Source organism: Cryptomeria japonica, chromosome 2 (genome assembly GCF_030272615.1).
Source record: "Cryptomeria japonica chromosome 2, Sugi_1.0, whole genome shotgun sequence".
NCBI lineage: Eukaryota > Viridiplantae > Streptophyta > Pinopsida > Cupressales > Cupressaceae > Cryptomeria > Cryptomeria japonica.
Genome location: NC_081406.1, coordinates 15,923,113 through 15,946,216, shown reverse-complemented (window position 1 = coordinate 15,946,216; position 23,104 = coordinate 15,923,113). Strand labels below are relative to the sequence as shown.

At 35.2% G+C, this 23,104-nt stretch overlaps 1 protein-coding gene across 2 annotated transcripts in view; it reads left to right on the top strand.

Annotated features, from left to right (window-relative positions):
- Positions 1–2,777, top strand: part of LOC131035385 (fruit protein pKIWI502) — a 41,615-nt gene extending 38,838 nt beyond the window's left edge. The window contains exons 6-7 of one of the 2 annotated variants that reach the window (XR_009359466.1): positions 2,107–2,174; positions 2,506–2,777. The gene's annotated coding sequence lies outside the window, so the exon portion shown is untranslated. The remainder of the gene's footprint in view (positions 1–2,106; positions 2,175–2,505) is intronic. The other variant, XM_059214122.1, reaches the window with a different exon arrangement.
- Positions 2,778–23,104: the final 20,327 nt, after the last annotated feature.

Below are 23,104 nucleotides of genomic sequence, written 5' to 3'. Positions count from 1 at the left end.
GGGAACTTGGATCTGTTTTGAATTTAAGTCAAGTTGTGGAGCTAGAACTTCCTGCCATTGTTATTCTTGTGGCAAGAAATTTTATATACAACACATTCAAAACAAAATAAAAATTATAAACAAAACACATATATATAAAACCTACTCTTTGATTCATTTAGAGAACAATGAAAGAAACTTAAAAAAACAAAACAGAGTTTGTTTCATGTTTGTAAAATAGAAAGGAAAAAAAAATGAAAAAACCGTCACCTCTTTGCAAAAATATTCTTGTATGATCTTCTTGGCAACCAATGTACGCTTAATAAATGCATAGGAATGACAATGCAATCATTGTAGAACCTTACAATTATCAATCATCAACTCTCTTTGTTGATTCAACAAGCAAAAATGAATATTCAACCTCTTGGAATGATATTTGTTTTTCGCAATAGAATTGAATTAAATTGAACTTGTTTTGGTGTTTGATATGTTTTAGAAGTGACTTTTTAGCATTTAAAATCTGTTTTAGGGCACCTACGTCAAAGTCAAAGTGAAAAAAGCAAAGTGGCACGTGGACTGATGGGTTTGCCATGGGTTCACTCAGGTTCCCTCAGATTTGTCTTGGGTTTGCCTGAGTTCATTCTAAATGAATCCAACATCATAACCAAGGATCCTGTTCAAATCCATTGGCAGATTGGACCAAATCACAGATTTTGTTAGTATCGGACCTCGATCTGGTTGGTTTGCAGGAGGATCTGGTAACATAGAAATAAAATTATTTGATTATGACAGAGATGAGAACATGGCCAGCTCCACTCGTTATGTCATCCACCTTTTTCCACCTCAACTCACTTAATTTTGGAAATATCCTTTAAGAATAGGCATGAGAAAAAATAAAACAAATGATGTGGAAGGATGATTTAAGTGATGAGGAGAGGTTTTATTACATGAATGGAGATTGACACCTCTGCTTTACTTATAAAGCGGGACTTCACATCAAGATTCTAGTATGTTTCAAATTCTCAACATTATAAATGATATGACTTCACATCATTACATAGCCTGGTGCTAATGGGATATCAAAGTGATATTAAAGGTATAGTGAAACTTCTATCATTATATGCTCTATCTAAGTTCTCATATTTATAATTATACCGAGAGATGTTCTACACTGGCTGCGTGGCATGGAGTATCATGTCGTGACCATGTTTATAAAAACTAAAACACATCCAACAGAAAAAGCAAAAAGAAGATAAACTATAGAATAAAATAAAAATAAACTCTTCAATTAAAAATAAAGTAAACAATGTAAAGAAAATAAATTAATTTTTAAATGGTTCTGAAGTAAAATAAAAGAAGTCTCAAGTAAATAAAATGACTCAAGATTGTGCATAGACTGGTGTATTCTGATGATTCTCCTTACTCTGCTAATGTTGCCCGGAGAATTATGAATCTGTGTTGGGGGTGGTCAATCTTATGGTTTCATCTGAGAAACTTCTTTTGTAATGTATATATTGAAATTTTCAGAATTAAAATGGGGCTCTACGCCCATAAAGGTAGAACTTACCTTAAAAAAAAATTGACTCTAGATTGATATCTCTTGGTGTTTTTTAGATAGATGTACTTTACATATCTATGCTAGTTTAATACAATATTAATTTTTTTAATATAATATTATAAATCTAATAATATATGTCTGAATTGAATTTTTATTTTTAGATTAAAATATATTTATGATTTTTATATATATTTTTTTCACTTACAAACCCAAAATGGAAAGAACCCCCAAATATTTTTTTTTTCTCAATTAGTTGTAGCAAACCCCATACGGGAACCTGAATTCAAACCTGAACAGAACTGAGTTAAGGCTGAAATTCCATTAAATACCATGACGGATGACCCAAAATTGAATAGTTAGTGTCACGTTGTTTAATATATTGTGAGAAAATTCACCACGTTGTTTAATATATTTGATTATATTACATCCAAAGTCTTTGCCTATTGCCTTTTAAATTATGTTTTTGCTACCAGAATAAATTAGTAAGTTGAGTTTTTCTTCCTTTGATACGAGGAAAAGGTATTTGACTAAGGTTTTCAACTGAGTCATGTTTACTTTTATTTTTGCAGGAATTGTACCACGAATTAAATTTTCAAAATTTACACATTCTTTGAATAATTTTTGAATCTTTTTACAGGCAAGGAATTATTGCTTTTGCAAATTTGCTTGTCCGTGTATTCTGTTTTATTATCAATGTGGTTTTAATAAAATTTTAATGCCTGTTGGCAAATGCCTCCAGTTCCATTTTTCAAGATTATTTCCTGAAGTTCTAGGATTTAATTTTGTAATTATGGTGGTGGAAATTTCCCTTACTGGCGCCCGATTACGTTAGCCAGTTCTAGAGGGATATTTATTAGTTCCCTTTTTTTAAAGGATAATATCCATCATCTCAAAAAGAAGCCTAATATTATTCTTAAACTGTTTAGTGTAACTATTTTTTTATTTGCCCATCCATTTCTTCATTATAGGAGGTTACATATTCCTGGATGAGCAAGTATTGGAGGATCTGTTGATCATGATGTTATTGCCCCTTCGATGGTAATAAGGACAATGTGACAAAGTTGGCCCAGAATGAACTTGGAGCTAGCTTATACCAGTGGTGGGGAGTGACCATGTGTAGGTGTTGTGACACCATTCTCTTGTATGCGTAGCTGTTGTGCTATCGTTCACTTTCATCATCATCTGTAAACAAACATTTACAGAAAATCGGCCTTAATAGTTTAAAGAGTTTTGTTTCATAGACTCTGTGTTAACTTGTGTTTTAATGATTAACAATATCTACGTATAATTTTTGGCTCTTGAAATTTTTACCGAATGTTTACCAAGCTTTGGGTTTGTCACAGGGCTAGTTCTGAAAATCAATAATAATTATCAATGTGTCAATGGTTACACATAATCAAAGTTATTAATGCACAAAACTACTAGTAAGCTATCATCTGGAATACGACCAGCAAAACAACAAATGCATAATTATCTATCAGCGATATTGTAAATGCTACAGCTGACCGGTCATGGCTGCAAATTGCAATAGTTAATTTCTGTGTTGACAATTGATTATTATGATTCTATAGTTTAATATTAACTTGTAATAGAAATGCAGGTTCAACACAAGCGAAGTCTGATAGTATTTTGTTTATTTACTGATGTCATTCTAAGTTGGACCAAACAAATCTAATGTCATTCTAAGTTGTAATTCACACCTGATTTAAATTGATGGGCCAATATGATGATCTAATGACAGTAAATGCTGCAATTGACTACCGATGGCTGCAAATTGCAATAGTTTTTGTTATGCAGACAATTGATTAGTAGAATTTTATAGTTTAATATTAACTTGTAATTAAATGCAAGTTAGACATGTGAGTGAAGTCTGATGATTTTTTGTTTATTGTTTGAGGTTATGTTGGTCTAACTTGTAATAGATTGTAAATGCTGCAAATGACCAGAAATTGTTGCAAATTCCCCTCTCCCCCTCCCCTTCCCCCTCCCGTGCCCCCAACCTCCTCTATATATATACTTCTTGGCACTTTGTATAGAAATCTTTTAAGCTGTTATTAGGAACGGATGCTTGTTGATATCACCTCCCTACAAGTCCCAGTAGAAGAAGCGGGAGTCTTGGTTACTTCCAAGGAGGATACCATCCCGGGTACTTGATGGATTTAGTTTTGTTTGCTAGATTTTAGTGGTACTTATTTTTTTGGGTTTTGGATTTAGTGCTAGCTATTTTCAAGGTTTTGATTTTAGTTGTCTTTCTTCAAGCAGACTTGCTTAGAGTTTGCAACTCCTTGCTATGGTCGAATTTTACCTGTTAATCTGTTCTCATGTATACTGCTTTTTCTTCTAGATGTAACCTATAGAACCCTTCCTAACAAACTCAACACACCACTCTTTATTGTAGGGAGGTGATATGCACAACATATCTCCAAGTACCCCTCTCAAGTAACAACTTAAAATATTTTCTATACAAAGCGTCAAATGTTGGCAATACAAAGCAAGGTTTCCATGTTTCTTGGCCAAGGTTTCAGTAAAACATGAAAGCTGCTCCAAATCAGTTGAAAGATGAGAGCTTGCAGCAGCACGAACTTTCATCCTATGCTATCCCTGAACATAATCAGATCATTTTTAGGGATCATTAGGGCCAAATTCTATTCCAGTATAAATTTATTAAGAACTCTTTCCACCAATTTATTTGCAGAATCCTCAATGATTTGGGGCATGAGATGTTACACCCGTAAATTGTAAAGCCTTTTAGCTAGGAGAATATCCTTAATACGTCTGTGAGATACTGTGCCCACCCTCCTGAAAGCACCCTTCATCACTAACAAAATCTCCCGCTAGACTCTTGATACTTGCACAAGAAAACAAGAATCCAAACTTGTGAAAATGGCTTTTGTTAGGAAATGGCTGAACAAACATAAAGAGAAGCAAAGTGCACTACCACTAATGTAAGGAGTATGGAATAATACACACACAGTCAAGGTGCTGGCACCTTCTCTTCCAATAAAAATAATGATTATTATCAATTCACATGTTGGTGATCTAAAGTGTCAGATTATTAATTCATTTCACACACATGCTTCTCATCTAAAGTGCTTTATTAACAAATTGAAATTGGTAATGATGGATGACCTTTGTTTAATATATGGGATATAATTGCAAACATTACTCTTTTGGATAATTAACTAGCTTCCATTACCTTAATAAATAGAGATATGGAAACTCCAGTGTAGAATCCTTGCTTGTGATTTCATTTATTCTTTAAACTTGGTTCCACTGTGAATTTGAGCTCATTCATCTTTGGTTTTCCAATGCATCACTGAATTCATTTCTCCAGTTACATTGACATTTTTGTAGATTTTCCCCACATGTTTCTTAGCAGTAACTAATTTTAGTTGTCGAAAACCTATTCACCACCCCTCAAGGTGAGTTCATTCCCAAAGTATTCAGATTGAGTTTCCCTTGTACAAACCATATAGAAAAATACGAGTCTTTAATCAAATGCCTCACAATGGCAATATAATGGAACATCCAACATCTTTTAGTTTATGGAGATACACAACTCATTATTAAACCAAGTCAAGAATGAATATCAACCAAAGACGATAAGATGATTATCATCCAGACAATTTCAAAGAATACTTCACCTCCATTCTGTTTGAATGGGTAACCAAAGACAATTACAAAGGAGCAAATGTTATGGCTACAATTGGATCCCTTTTGGATGTGTCACAAAATAGTCAACAGACTAAATTCTTAGTCAAGAACCTTTTGGTCCCTGCATTCTATCCATTGATTTTCCCATTACAGCATCCTTGTTGAAACATTATAATAAAGTAGCTTCAATGGTACATAACTTAAATACTTTAATTCAGAAGAGGCTTTTTTCGCATCAAAAGAGGTAAATGACGATATTTATGGTGCACACATTAGCAGTATTATCCTAACCAAAAAGCTCTTAAGAATAAGCTACTATTGGTCTACCATAGAGCAAGATGCATGCGAGTTTGTAAAGAAATGTCTAGTCTATCAACAATAAAGAGATTCAATTTTTACACCATAATAGATGTTGCCATTTGTCACCACTCACTGTTCTTTTTAGAATGGGGCTTGATCTCATTGGCAAGAGTAAAGATCACAAATTCATAATCGCAAGTACCATTCCACAATAGATCTTCAAATTCATCTTTTATTATATTATCTATCACTATGATATCTTGTCTACTTGTCACTGATAATGGTAAATAACAAAAGAAATACTAATCAAACACCCAAAAAAAACAAAATCCACAATAGATCTTCAAATTCATCTTTTATTATATTATCTATCTGTTGAAATGTGGTGACTGATCAGCAAAGTACTGTACACTCAGCACGTATCCTCGCCGGGATACGTTTTTCGTTGATGAAAACCGACATTGTAATAAAACCCTAAAAAGGCCGACTTTGTTTGTTGCCCTAAAAACACATGTTATAAGCGGCTGGGATGCTTAAGACATTGTAGGGTTGATGTACTGTTTTTGTTGGATAATAAGAAAGATTGGACGATTGTGTATGGTGGACGTAACCCATTTTAGGTGAACCACGTTAAATCTCTGTGTTATCTGTCATGTTTTTTTCTTTATCTTTTGTATTTAAATCTGCATATAATTGTTAATTCATATTTACTTCGGATTTGCTTGAAACCCTAACAATTGGTATCAGAGCGAGGTTTTCTGTAAATTGGTAGGGTTTTCAGATTTGAGTGGGAGCAATGGAGGATTCCAAATTCAAGGTCGAAAAGTTTAACGACCAGAATTATCAGTTATGGAAAATGCAGATGGAGGATTACCTGTATCAAAAGGATTTTTGACGGCCATTGGAAGGAAAGGCAAAGAAACCGACCACAATGTCAAATGAAGAGTGAGACATTTTAGATAGAAAGGCACTGAGATCCATTCTATTGTGCCTTGCGCCATCTGTAACATTCAATATAACAGAAGCAAAAACGGTTGTAGATTTGATGGCAACATTGGCTAAGTTGTATGAGAAACCCTCGGCTTCGAATAAGGTATTTCTTATGAAGAGTTTGTTTAATTTGAAAATGAGTGAGGGAGGATCTGTAGCGGAGCACTTAAATGAATTTAATACAATTACCAGTCAATTGTCTTCGGTAAAAATTACCTTTGCAGAAGAGGTTAGGGCTCTCTTGATTTTATGTTCTTTGCCAGAAAGCTGGAATAGCTTGGTTATTGTTGTAAGTAACTTTGTCTCTGGTAAAAATACTTTGGTATTTGATGATATTGTTGGTGTTATCTTAAGCGAGGAAATGCGAAGGAAAAACACAGGTGAGACTCCAACATCATCGGGTAGTGTTTTGAATGTGGAGAATAGAGGAAGATCAAAGGAAAGAGGAAAAGGCCCTGAGATTGAGAAGTCACGAAGGAAGTCAAAGAAAGGATGCTCTCAATCTAGAGGAAAGAAAGATTGCTGGTACTGCGGAAAGCTTGGTCATCTGAAGAAAGACTGTTGGTCTCGGAAAAACAAAGAAGGAGACAAAAAATGAAAATGACAGTAAGGAAGCTAATATTGCAAGTAATACTTTACAAAATGTTTTAGTCTTATGTTTGGATAATGTTAATGATTCCTGTGTAATAAATTCTGGGGCTTCATTTCATGCTACACCCCATAGAAAATATTTTCTAGATTATGTTCAAGGTGATTTTGAAAAGGAAAGATAAAGATCAAGTTGCAGAATGGTAATGACTGGTTTCTGCAGGAGGTAAGACATGTTCCTAATTTAAGAAGAAATTTAATTTCTACAGGGCAACTAGGTAGTGAAAGTTGCATAGTTACCTTCTCAGACAGTATGTGGAAGGTCACTAAAGGATCATTAGTAGTAGCTAAAGGTGCGAAGGTAGGTACATTATATCTGTGTACTGGTAACACTTATTCTACCTTAGCTACTATAGATAAAGTTACTGTAGGGACAACAACAATAAATGTTGCAAGAACAGATTCGATAATGTGACACTATAGGCTTGGGCACATGAGTGAGAAAGGGATGAAAACCCTTCACTCCAAAAATCTATTGCCAGGACTAAAGAAAATTGATTTAGAGTTCTGTGAAAACTGTGTTTATGGTAAACAAAAAAGAATCAGATTTCTCAAGGTTGGGAAAGAGAAGAAGAGTGAGAAGTTAGAGCTTGTACATTCAGATGTATGGGAACCGGCTCAGGTATCATCTCTTGGTGGCTCTTGTTATTATGTTATTTTTATTGATGACTCAACCAGAAAAACATGAGTATATTTCCTAAAACAAAAATCAGATGTTTTTGAAACTTTTAAGAAATGGAAAGCTTTGGTTGAGAATGAGACAGGAAAAAAGTTGAAGTGTCTTAGATCGGATAATGAAGGTGAGTATTGCAGCAAAGCATTTGAAGATTACTGCTGAACTCCACAGGAAAATGGTGTGTCAGAGAGAATGAATAGGACTTTCATGGAACATGCAAGGAGCATGAGATTGCATGCTGGATTGCCCTTACATTTTTGGGCAAATGCTGTACATACTGCTGTCTATTTGATAAATAGAGGACCTTCAACCCCTTTGAATGGTGGTATTCCAGAGGAGGCATGGACTGGTAAAAAGGTAAATTATTATTTTTTAAAAACTTTTGGTTGCGAAGCTTTTGTCCATGTTGATAAAGAAAACAGAACCAAGCTTGATGCTAAATCTCATAAATGTACCTTCATTGGATATGGGATAGATGAATATGGCTATCAGTTATGAGATTTTGAAAATAAGAAAATAATTAGAAGTAGAGATGTTATATTCAATGAGAAGGTTATGTATAAAGAACAGATGCAGGAAAAGAAGCATGAACAAGACAAACAAGAATATGTGGTGTTGGATGAGATTCCTGAAAATGAAATGCCACAGGTACCCGATGCTCAGCAACAATAGATTGTCCCACAAACTCCTGCAAGTGTTAGACGTTCTACGAGGACAAGTAGACTCCTTGAAAGATTTTTTCCTTCTTTGTATTCTATTTTATTAATGGATTCTGGTGAACCAGAAGAATATGAAAAAGCAATGCAGGTAGATGCCAAACAACAGTGGGAGCTAGGCATGAAAGAGGAGATGGACTCCTCGATGAAAAATAAGACTCAGGACTTAGTTCCTTTACCTGCAGAAAAAAGAGCCTTGCCTAACAAATGGGTTTATCGGCTGAAGGAGGAGGAAGGAGGTTAAAAAAGATATAAGGCCAGACTTGTGGTAAAATGTTTTGCACAGAAAAAGGGTATAGATTATGATGAAATATTTTCTCCAGTTGTAAAAATGACTTCAATTAGAATTGTACTTAGTCTTGTGGCCGCAGATGATTTACATCTTGAACAATTAGATGTCAAAACAACTTTTCTCCATGGAGATTTGGAGGAGGAAATTTACATGTTGCAACCACAGGGATATGAGGTCAAAGGTAAGGAGAACTTGGTGTGCAAGTTGAAGAAAAGTCTGTATGGCCTAAAGCAAGCACCCCGACAATGGTATTTAAAATTTGATAGTTTCATGGCTGAACACGGTTATCATAGATGTCATTCTGATCATTGTGTATATTTTAAGAGATTTGTTAATGACAGTTATATTATCCTGTTGTTTTATGTTGATGATATGCTTGTTGCTGGGTCTAACATGCAACATATAAATGATCTTAAACAGAAATTAGCCAGATCATTTGCTATGAAGGATTTGGGTGCAGCTAAGCAAATTCTTGGTATGAGGATTACACGGGACAGGAAAAATAGAACCTTGAATTTGTTCCAAAGTGAGTATATAAAGAAGGTGTTGAAAAGATTTAACATGCAGGATGCAAAAGCAGCTAGTACACCTTTGGCTAGTCATTTCAAATTGACTAAGAAGATGTGCCCAAAGGCACAGGAAGAGGTTAATAAAATGTCTAACATCCCGTATTCATCAGCTGTTGGCAGTCTGATGTATGCAATGGTATGCACAAGGCTAGATATTGCATATGCAGTGGGAGTTGTGAGCAGGTTTATGAGTAATCCGGGTATGGAACATTGGAATGCTGTGAAATGGATTCTTCGATATTTGAAAGGAACTACTACGAAGACATTATGTTTCAAAGGATCTAATGCTGCTCTAAGTGGATTTGTTGACTCTGATTTGGCGGGTGATATTGATTCACAGAGGAGTACTACAGGGTATGTTTTTACTATAGGGGGAACTGCAGTCAGTTGGATTTCTAGGCTGCAAAAGGTTGTTGCACTTTCAACCACTGAAGCTGAGTATGTTGTTGCTACAGAAGCCAGCAAGGAGATGATTTGGTTGCAATGTTTTCTAGAGGAATTGTGTTAGACACAAGAGGATAGCCCATTGTATATTGATAGCCAGAGTGCCATTCATCTTGCGAAGAACTCTGCTTTTCATTCAAGGACAAAGCACATTCAGTTCAGGTACCACTTCATCCGGACTGTTTTGGAGGAGGGTCAGTTACGGCTTGAGAAGATTCACACAAGTGAGAATCCTGCCGATATGTTCACGAAGACAATTCCACAGGAGAAGGTGATTTCTTCATCAGTTTATGTTGGTCTTCTTGATTGATAATTGTGGAATTTATACCAGTTGAGTCCTAGTGTTCTATCCAGCAGATGTTGCATGTATAGTGGTGTCGTGTAGTATCAGTGTCCAAGTGGGAGATTGTTCGGTGTGGACCCTGATCAGTCTCCAAGTGGGAGATTGTTGAAATGTGGCGACTGATCAACAAAGTACTATACACTCAGCACGTATCCTCGTCATTTTTCGTTGATGAAAACGGACATTGTAATAAAACGCTAAAAAGACCGACTTTGTTTGTTGCCCTAAAAACGCATGTTATAAGCGGCTGGGATGCTTAAGGCATTGTAAGGTTGATGTACCGTTTTTGCTGGATAATAAGAAAGGTTGGACGACTATGTATGGTGGACGTAACCCATTTTGGGTGAACCACGTTAAATCTCTGTATTATCTGTGTTCTGTTTTATTTCTTTATCTTTTGTATTTAAATCTGCATATAATTGTTAGTTCATATTTGCTTCAGATCTGCTTGAAACCCTAACATTATCACTATGATATCCCGTCTACTTGTCACTGATAATGGTAAACAACAAAAGCAATACTAATCAAACATCCAAAAAAGAAAACAAAGTAAACAAAAATGGAAAAAACATATAAACAAGTATTCATCAGATATCTTACAAAACTAAAAGTTTGGAAGTTCAAAAGTTTGTTTTCTACCATGCAAAATACACTATTCAAATTTTGATTATTTATTCAATGAATAATATTTTGCATGGAAAGGGATATATAATACATAAAAATAAATTACTTTCAACTAAAAATAATTTTATTATAATAATTATGTGCAAAAATTATACGCATTTAAAATTTTGAAATGAAGTATGCACTTCAAGCAATTATACCTTATCATTGGTGCACAATCTTAAAAATGAATCGCTCCACTGATTAGATAAGAACACATCATAGTTCATACAATACAAATGATATGGTAATATGCCAAAAATAAGCTCTTGGCCTTTCTAAATGTAAGTGTGACATTTGTTTCACACCAAACGACTCCTAAAAAAGTTGTTTTCTGAAAACCACTTAAAAAACAAGAAACACCAAAAACTCACGTACACCAACACTTAAAAAACAAGAAACACCAAAAATTCACATACACCAAGATTAGTTGATAGGTTAGTATGGTTCACATCAATTTCACTAAAATGTATAAAATAATAAAAATATAAAACAAGAACTAAAAAAAACACAAAGAAACTAAGTCCTAATTCCTAAATCCAATTGCAATCCTTATACTAAGCAAATTGGAACGTTTTTCTATAGATGTGGATGCAAATTAGTAGCATAACACTATTTTATTTTAATGACAAAATTGATAGAGTAATTTTGCATAAAATACTTGATGCGTGGATAATGAATGGAATGAGCAATTTGTAGATATTTGAAAAATCAAATGAATGTTGAGATTTGACCAAGGATCGGGAGATAACTCATTTGGTTGTGGAGTCAACTTACAGGGTGAGGAGACATTTGAAATTTGCAAAGAAAAATTTCATTTCAAATTCGGGAATATAATAATAAGTTTATTAATTCATTAAGTGGAAGGAAACGTTTTCTAATTAAAAGAATTGAGTTAAATAGTGAGATGACAATAATGGAATATATAATTTATTAAAAATGGATAATTAGTTTACATTAATGAAATAATTAAAAAGTAATTAATTAACTGATTAATCAATAACAACGGTAATAAATGTGATGTGTGAGTTGTTGGGGTTGGAAATAAGCCACACCTGGATCGACGATGGACTGGTCCAAGAAGGGTCAGTAGCTCAGTGGTAGAGCACTTTAGCAACGTATGGAAGGTCCTAGGTTCGAGTCCTAGCTCGTCCATGTCTCAACATGGTATCAGAGCCAGGTCCAGGCTAGGAGCCCCAAGCACACGAGAGGTGTGGCTTAAGGGGGGTGTTGGTGTTGGAAATAAGCCACACCTGGACCGACTACATGCTTCCTTCATAGACTTCATTTACCAAAACATACACCTTAATAACCGAGATAGACAAGAGTCAACCGAGCCCATAGATACAGATCCATAAGCACAACTTCCAAGCATAATAACTCCCAACTCCAAGATACAAATGCCACAAATTTTGGAACATAAAACCATGCAATATAATCATCCAGATATAAATACAACAGATTCACCTGATATAACTGCTATGACTGATATGAATGATACCATTGATATGAGATGTGGATACAAACAAAGATAAGCACAACACAAGATTTCAGAGATGAGGATCTTTTGGAAATGACTCCAGTAGATCATCTATGCGTTACTGCTACACATCACATACATACCACATCTAGTCCTAACCAGATTATCGAGTTTGACATCAATGACAACATTCACACAAATCCAACAAAATGAATATCTCTCATAAACAAAATTCCCCTCTAAAAGAGAAAGAAAAGGATAAAACCTTCTACAAATATGTCAATGTGAAGATGAACATGCCGATTCAAAGAACTCCCGAAGCATGCCAAAAGTTGTAATTTTGTCGAAAGATGAACTAGTGTATGCTGGAATCAATGAATTTGCAAATATTTAGATCAATAGATTAACTCAAAGGACGCAATCAACAAAGAATGAGTGACCTATAGTACACTACTAGAAATGCCTAGTGTTATACATATGTACAATAATATCGCAAGTATGGTTCATTGAAATAATACCCTATATGCGAGATAAAAAGAGTAAGTCTATGTGACCCCCTACAAATTTGTGAAGTCCATAAGGCTCCACCGAAATTCCTCCACCACTTCACTAAAAATAGAAAGAATTAGCATAACCATGTAGTGATTCCCCCCTTAATGTTGATGAGTATGTGATAATAGAAAACCAATTGAAATTGGGCACAAAGATGTACACATGAATGAGACCCAACATTAGGTCAATATTCCCTCTCTAAGGATCATACATTCTATTTTGTGGCACTTAATATGAGTGAATTTACATAATTATTTGTTGTGAGTTGAGTTCTTACATGTTTTATGTAATGAGGTAGACAATGAAGACATACATCAAGTATGTATTTCAAACCTCAACAGGATGACAAAAACTAAAAGATGAAGCCACCATTATTCAAAACATGAACCCCCCTAAAAGTATACAGTGATATGACATTTTATTTTAGTTCGTTTATGAAATTGAAAACATGTATATGTCCTCAAAAGGTGCATATTCGACATGAAAAACCAACATCACCACTATGCAAAGCTTAAAAAAACATGTAAGTTCAAAAAAATGGGACCAAAAAAGGTGTCTGTATGAGCCCAAACAAGCCTTTCAAGTTCCAAAATTTGAGGTTGTGCAAGGTGCCCTCTTAAAAATAGAAAATTGGAAAATATCTATGCATTATTATAGAAAATAAATTATACACTAGATAGAGCATGAAAAAAATATGCATAGTGAAAAAAAAATTACTCAAAAAGCCCTCTACATGAGTGAGAAAAGGGCTCTCAAAGTTGAAGCAAAAACCAAAACACGTCAATGGAGCAAGCATCAACTTTGCAGGATGGACTGTTGTATGTATGTGTATATGTATACGTATGTGTATATGTATATGTATGTATATATACATATATATATATATATATATATATATATATATATATATATATATATATGTACATGTATATATACATATATAAATGTATATATACATGTACTATATATATATACACACACACACACACATATATATATATGTATGTATGTATGTATGTATACACATACACACACATACACATATGTGTGTGTGTGTGTAGAAGGTGTGAGATGAAAACAAAAGTGGGTGAAGAGTATGAGATAGAAGAATGCAGAGTGTGGTATAGCAAAGTAAGAAGTGTGTGAGTGACAAAGTTGTGGACAACAGAGCAATTCCAATAAGAGAAGCAATTATACATTGTGAGCAGTGTATGAGCGAAGGTATGTGAAGAAGAGTTAGAGTGTGGATAGTGTTGCAGTAATCCTTTATCGGATTTGCTGCAAGTAGTTGGTTCGATAGAGTAGTGCAGTAATGCCTTACTAGACTTGCTACAAGCGATTGTGGATAGTGGTACAGTGATCCCTTACCGGATCTGCTGTGAGTTTTTGTGAGTTGTTAATAGAGCTTAACTTGTAATTGACTTCATGCATTAGGAGATGCAGTCTTCCTCAGTTCAATTATTTTCTATTGCAGTGAGCATTCCGACAATGAGTTGCTTTTGCATCTAGTAGTGAGCCATCCGGTAGTGAGCCACCCTTTTTGTAAACACCATATAACTAGTTGTATTATCTTGAGAGCTAACACTCTCAGTGGTTTTTTCCTTTTGGGTTTTCCACGTATAAAATATCCGATGCTCACTTTGTGGTTGTGTTATTTGTTTATTCTTCATAATTTGCTATTTCATGTTGATGAGATTAATCGATGAAATCGATATATCAGTAAATGTTTTAGAGATTGTGGGAATACTGATTCAGCCCCCCTCTCAATATTCTAGTTCATTCAACCAATTCAACACATTTGTACATGAGTACCTTATCAAGCCATGTTGTCGAGACTCATCTTTTTAGTGATTATCTTACTCCCTATGTATCACTTAATGCCTATTAGTGTGAAAAATGGTTTTGTCTAACTAGTTTGGTTTAATCCTACATATTTGAGTTTTATTCACACTACACTTAAGCTCACTTGGAGGTTAGCTAGACTTTTGTCTTACCTCATGTATACTCACCAAGTGTCCCAACACTTGTCCATAGAGTCCTGAACTTTTTTCACCCTCAAAGGGATACTCATAATTTCACTCCTACCTTGTCACCTCTTCTTGGTTTCCTTTATAAACAAGGTTCCTTTGTACATTTTCAGCAAATTGCCTATTATATTTGTTCATTTTTCACATTGCTTGTTGCAGAGTGTTTCTATTTTGCATGTTGATTCTAGTTGTTCCAACAATCAATACAATGCTTTTGTCGCCAAGGACATAAAATCTTTGTTCTCATCTTGAAGACGTTTCCAACTCATGGTATGAAAATAAGCCTTGTTTTGGTACATTGAATTTTTAACTATAACAATTTTTTTTGATCTCTTTCTAGTGAAGAATAGTGACACTATTTCAATCAACTTAGAATCAACAATTATATTACAAGACTATGATAGAGAAAAAAGTTGAACCAAGTACCAACATGAGAAAGGAGAAGATTCCATGAGTGCATGAAGATATTCATAATTGGAAAATTAGAGTAATGGTAATCCACTTAGACATTTTGGAGTAAGACATGAATTTAAAAGCGCAAAAACAATCTTCCACTAGTGAAATGATAAAGACAATAGGTTTATCTATCATATGATATGAAGAGTGTGTAAAATTTACATAGATAACTTGCATGTATAGGAAAGGATGAGAAGGTGATAAGGTAGGAGTGAAAATTTGATTACCCCAATCTTTCTTGACATATCCAAGGTAGGTTGTGGTTAGGTAGATTTGCACACATAAAGGCGAATTTGTGAATACAAGAGAAAAATTGTAGGTATTTGGGCAAATTTTCCTAAACCCTTTCCATTATAAAATCGACCATATCTTCTCTATTGTTTTTGTGGATTTGATTATGCATGACCATATTTTCCTTAAGGTACATAGGGGTTGATTTGAATATGGATAAGTGGATTCACAAATCCTCGGGAAAATTCAATAATGTACTGATAAGTCTATATAATATAAGATTGGACTAAATGATAATAAAATTGATAGACTAACAAGTCTATATTATACAAGATGAATCCAAATGGTAATTAAATGGATGAAAATGATAATAGATAAACTAATGACTCTATATTATCAAGATTCAACTAGATGACAATGAAATGAATGAAAATGATAATGGATAGACCAACAAGTCTATACTATGCAAAATGAAATGAGATGAAAATGAAGTGGATGAAAATGTAGAGTGGATAAAATAACAAATTTTTATCATGAAAGATGAAACTGAATGATAGGGATGAATGCAAGGGAAGAACTCGTGGAGGAGGGAAATGTGGAAGAAGAAAGATGGATGCAAGATCAAGAAAAATGTGAGGAGATAGAAGAAGAAAGACAAGGGATAAAAAGATAAGATGGATGGATTAGAAACATGAAGGATAAATGGATGGGGGGAGATTGAGAGCTGTATGATAATTTCCATTTAGCGCACTTATTTTGATTAGGAACCAAGGTGACATCATATCAAATGCATAAGACTAACACAACAAACAAAAAGATTATAAGAGAGGTATTTTTAGCATGTGGCGTATGAACTTTGGGTGCCATATTAGATTTTTCTTTTGGGTACATTGTAGCTTGTTTTTTCTTTGGGATCCACATAGTTTTTTCTTTTTCTTTGGTGGGCCTTTGTGGTGTTTCATATTTATTGTATTTTTGGATGGACGTTTCTTTGTTTGAGCATGTATTTTAAGGGGACATGGAGATATTTAGATTTTGGTTTGATGTTGGATAGGATGCATGGGTATGTGCCTTTATTGATTTTAACTAGGAACTAAAGGAGTGGGATGTCTATGATGGGTGATAGGGATAGGGGGTTTGTGGATGAATGGGATAATATGGAGGATGGGATTTTGGGATATAAGGGTCAAAAGTGGATTTATTATATGGTATATATGTGATGGTTGATTTTGGGATATAGAGACCCAAAATATATTTAGAGGATGAAGAAGGAAGATGGATGGGTGTTTTGGGTTGATATGATGGAGGATGGGGGTGAAAATAAATGGTTTGGCAAAATGAGAAATATTCACTACGGTTATGTAGGTACACTTGGGTTTTATAAAGGTTGTACCTACATTTCTGGATGAAGTTCCTTAGGATATGTAACCAAGATCTTGAGATTGTGGATTTTCTTTGACATGGATGCGCTCCATGGTACCTTTCTCATGCAGACCTAAGACTTTACCTTGGAAGTTCATGTTCTTAAGAATTCAACTCGCAGTAGGATGCTTGTTATTTTAAAAACAAGATGCAAGTCCATTATTAGGTGGAGGATGATGAGTGGTGAATATAATGTGTTCTTCTCTTGCAAGAGAACCACCATGGGTCTAGGTAAGTGAACCAAGAGGATAGAGTGAAGGAGGTGGGATGGTTTGGATAAGAGGTGATACAGGATCATGAGATGGATTTGATGGGATGCTATGATATTGATGTAGATGAGAGGGTGGTGAAGTATGAGGATATGGAGTAAGTAGTATGGTAGGATCATTATTTATATGAGGGAGTGTTTTGACATGTTTTGGAACAAAATCTTGGCATGATTGATAGGTGTGAATAGAGCGATGGAGGACAGTTGGATAGACTCTTCAGATGGATCGGATGGAAGGATGGGAGGTTCTTCAATTAGGGTGGATAAAACTTGGGAAGATTCATGAGGTTTAGTGGATTGGGGTTGGATAATGCTAGGAGGAGAAGAAGGGGATTGTGGATGGATGGTATTAATTGATGGGATGATTTCGATGGTGTTAGGAGTTGGAAGAGGAATGATAGGTATGGAAGGTGGGAGGGAATCATCACGAATGACCTTACATGATGAAATTGGATGACATGACTCCCCAACAATAGGATGTGGTGTTGGTGGTAAATTATTTATGATAGTTCTTGGAGGACATCTAGAATTGTAAGGAAGTTAAGTAGCAAAATAACTTCCTACACTAGCCTTGAGAGGAGAGTAATGCAAAAACTTTTACAAAAAAATACAATAGTTACAAAAACTTAACATAAATAAACATAAATAACATGCATACCACAACACAATGATTTATATGGGGAAAACCCTTTCGGGAGGAAAACCCCACACTCCAAAAGCCACCCAATATATTATTTAGGTATCAACAACAAATTACAATATACTTGTAAAGCAAGCTTCTTATAGGAGTACCGCCGACAAGATCCAGAGGAAAATCAACACCTATCAGACTCTGATAACACACCACAAATACAATGTTCGTAATACAATCCCCTCTTAAAATAGGGTTGCCTTCTAGGGAAAACAAACACTCAAAATTTCCACTGTTATATGTATGAACTAATGATAAACGGTCAAGATTTACAATGATAGATTATATGTGAATTTTTGTTTTGGGGGTGCTACCCCTGAATACCCCTGCCAGGGCTCACTACTCCCTAGACCCCTAGCTGGTCACATGATCGAGGTCATCCAGGGGGGAACCCATTGTAACCCCAAAGTCGGGGACTCTTCCCTTGAACCCCATTGTGGGGGGCGTTGCCCCCAAACCTCGTTATCATGTATCAATAGTAGTCTTTTATTATTGCAAGGTTGAGACACCATTTTCCGAACAAGAATGATATATGTACACATTTTAGGTTTAGGTGGATAGTTAGGAGAAAATAGAGGATTGGATTTAGATGGAGGATCAAGCATTGGTGCAAGATTAGGAGTATGGATTGGAGGATTAGGATTGAGATAAGAGAGAGAGAGAGAGAGAGAGAGAGAGAGAGAGAGAGAGAGAGAGAGAGAGAGAGAGAGAGAGAGAGAGAGAGAGAGGAGAGAGAGAGAGAGAGAGAGAGAGAGAGAGAGAGAGAGAGAGAGAGAGAGAGAGAGATTATGGTGATGGATTGGAGGATTAGGATGAGAGAGAGAGAGAGAGAGAGAGAGAGAGAGAGAGAGAGAGAGAGAGAGAGAGAGAGAGAGAGAGAGAGAGAGATTATGGTGATGGATTGGAGGATTAGGATTAATTGGAGAATTAGGATTATGTATTACAAAATGGATTGGGGGATAGTGGATTCCCACTAAGGATGAAGGTGATATTGTTATTATGCATATATGGAGATTAGGAAATGAATACGGGAGAAGATGGAGGCATGGATATTGAATTAGGGGGATATTTGGGTGTGTGACAATAATGAGATGTAAATGGGGGATAAGATGGATTTCACTTGTCAAAGGAATGATATGGATTACTAGTGGGTATGCATGGAGGCATAATGGGGTGTTTGGATGAATGATTGGATTTTGGAAGACACTTGGAGCAAGCTTGCTAGTGATGATGGAATCAAGGTTCTCAAATTTGTACTCATCTTGGTCAACAAGACTTTCATCATCATCAGAATAAGGTTGAGTGGAATAAAATTTATGACTAAGGAACTCATCGTAATAAGATTGCAATACGATAATTAGTTGATGAGTTAGATGAAGATGAAGGATGAAGATGGATGATATGCTAAAGCTCATAATATGATTGATAATAATATTATACTAGTTCTTGGATTAAGGTTAGAATAGGACGAGTAATAGCTCTAAAGAAGTGAAGGTGACAAAAATTATTCGCTTTATCTTAGGACATAGAGGGAAAAAAGATTTGATGATAGTTTTGGACTTGGAAAAACAAGGATTGCTTGGGGTATGAAGGATTTACTTGTTGGAATTTGGATGGGAGTGGATCTATAGGGAAAATATTCGCAAACTTAGGAAAAATCTACGTAACAAGATGATAGGCAAATTCATCTAAAGATAGAGCGTATTTTCTTAAATGGTAACATAGTTTCCTAAATGAGGGATGGACAACTAGGCAAGAGGAAGGTGAAAGACAAGATGGATTCACCCAATGATAGGGTGGATTCACCTAGAGATGGATGAATGAAAATTGACAACCAGAGGGTTAAGGATGATGAAGAGGCAAATTTGCCTAAGCATAGGGAAAATTTTCCCAAGGATGAAAATGATTAGACTAGAGGAGATTGGCTACTTAGGCAAATTTTTCCAAGTATAGAGAGAATTAACCAAAAAGAGAGTGAGTTCATCAAAGGACGACAAGATGAGGACAATAAAAACACTAAAGACCACAAACAAGAAGAATAAAAGAAAAATCAAATTGGATAGACTCAAGATATGCATGGGTAATCACATGAAGACACACTAGAAGCATGAATACTCCTATGATTAGTCAGATGGGAGTGATAAGTCAATGTGGGTTCATGATAGGAGTTAACCTATTAATACCTTAATGCGGTGCAATAAACCTCTTTTTTGAGATTTGATAGATAGGGGTCCACTGGCACAAGGGCTCACCTTTTTTATCTTCTTGGGAGGCTAACAAGGCCTACCCAAGAATTCCTCTCTTGGGTAAACACATTGTTTGAAGAATAAAATTTAATAACATACTATAGAAACTTCTAGATCTCCTTCAACAACTGGAATATATACAAGATGATATTACAATTATACTACAACTAATCTCACCAACATAACTTGTCTCTATACTTCTAGATTATTATTCTCCTTTTAGAACTCAAATGCTCAAGCATAGACATAGTTGTGGCTATACAATTACATGTTGATTTGAATCCATAGGGATCTCATTTGACACTATTTAAACTCCTTTGACATGAGTGACAACATATGTTCAACAATCAACCCCCTTTGTCATTGATGACAAACAACAAAATACTATTAGCTCACCGACACAAATCAAACCATCATAGAACTGCCATATGTGATTCAACTAAACCTTCTAAGTATTTGTACAACTTGGAAGATATAGCATTTTGGGTTCCTTTCTCCCCCTTTAACTTCATTGGTAAAGGCTAACAATTCATCTAAAAAATATAACATTTTTAATTCCTTCCATGCAGGATATCTTTCTCCCCCTGTGTCATTGCCCATCTAAAAAGCATTCTATAAGAGTACCGGGTCTACTTATGGAAGAGAGTCAAATGTCCCCATCACCTTGGACTTCCTCTTGACTAAAGAGGAGGGATAAAACCGTTGGAAATATTAGTGTTTTGTAATTGATGTCAAACTTGTTGTCATTGACGTCAACCAAAGTCTGGAAGTATGCGATCAATGATGTTGTATCTAGTGTTTGCTCATGTGTTTACATTGATATATGGAGATTGATGGTGATGACTGTAAATGGTATATCTAGTTGAATCATGGCTACTATGGAGAGTTGAATATATATTCAAATGTCCCCAACAAATTTTGGCTAAGTGTGGCTATTTTGGTGAACAGTGTGTTAGATAGGGTTCAATTTTGTGGTCCACATTGATTCATCTTTGCTTGCAGTTGCAGTATGATGGTGGATACAAAATAATTTTATATCCAAGCTTTCATGTTCATATTTGTTTTGCAGTTGATTTGGTGTTTGTCTGAGTGTTGGCCATGCAATGACAATGTACCTATTTGCATGAATGCTTTGCAATCTCCACAATTTGATGTTTTAGGTGTTGTGGTTTTGTGATATAGTTTTGTTAGTGTCAAGTGATGCTATGTTGTGCATATGTAGGTGTTGTGGAGGTTTGCATCATGTTTTGAGCATGTTTGACTAGGTTGCATTATCAATTCTATCCTCTAGAGTGACTTGTGTGTTTTTTATTTGTGAGGTAGCATGCAGGGTTGAAGCCAATGATTTGAGATAAGTTAGAAGGTGTGCCAACATGGTGTGATGCTTTACACATCTTGTTTCCCTTCTACATTACTTTGGAGAAAGTATTTGGGGTCGACTATTTATACCCTACACGTTATATCTAATTAGTTCGACCTAATTGATGTATTTTATTTGAGTGGGTTATATATAAATGATGAGATTTTTTGGAGGATCATATGAGTCATACGAGAAATTGTGTATGGTGTATTGTATAAGTGCAAATATGCGTAATTATAGATGAGTAGAAATTAAGTAAGTTTAAGATGTTTATAACATTGAACTATTATCAATATTTTAGAGGATGCACTTCTACTCAATTCGGCAATAATTATTCTTTGTAATAAGACCTATTATATCTTGCCTTGAAGATGTGCTTTTCAGTGTTTTGCAAGTCCATTGTATCTTTCCCTAATGTTGTGCACCTTATCCTGCAAGTCCAAATCAAGAGCAATGAGCTTCCTTGGCCTAGGGCCTAAAAATTTGTAATCAATTTTCATATAGTGAGATAGTTCTCACAATGGGTTTTCCCACATTGAGTTTTCCTCGTAAAGTTTGTGTCATTATGTGATTGATCTTTTGTTTTCATTTGTTTAGATATGCACATGTGATAATTGGAATGAATGATAGATAAATGGTTAAGTTTTAATGTATGTTGATTCACCCCCTCCCTCCAGCATCCAGAAGTGTTCAATAATTCATATTAGAGCAAGGTTCCTAATGTTGAATGTTTTGGACAACCTGGGGGGGGGGGGGGGGTGAATTAGTTGTCAATTAAAATTATATTACTTTTCCCACATAAAAAGATCCAAAAACTTAAACTTCAAATTACTTTAACCATGAACAGATAATAACATGAAAGCACACATATATGAAACACCAGATATGATGTGCAAAACCCAAGAAGGAAAAAACCACGAAAAATGTTAGTTCTCAATATGAAAACTAATGCAGGAGCATCCCCGGTTCACAACAATCTTGCATCAACCAAAAACATTTTCTTTTCTATTTTGTTTTCTGTTTGTAGTTTCAGTTTTCCTTTCTGTGTGTCCTAGTTTTGGCTCACCAGTTTCTGTGGAGTTGGGTTCTACTTGAAGACTTGATCATCATGCCTGTTTTCAAACCACATCACATTTGGAGCACTCTCCGACAAGATATCACTACCGGTTTCCTTTATATCTTGTTACCAGTTGTTCCTTTGTTACCGGTTGCCTGAGACCTATTCTAGTGATCTACCAGAACCCATTCCGAAGCTTGCGGAGCCTTGGACATTGATCTCGATGTTTCTTGCCATGTGGCCAACCTTCTACGTTTCATCCCTTGGATTTTCCAGAGGAATCTCTTGGTGGAGGCCAACCTTGTTCATTTTTCATGTTAGGTCTTGTTCTTTGGGTTTTGATCCTTTTTGGTCCGACTAGATTCTTTGGATCGATATATATTTGTAATCATGCTTTAGAATGTGATCAATTGGAGAATCAAGGAGTATCAGTTAGATAGACTATGCCTAGAAGATAGATCTTTCAATTCAAGGTCCCAGTG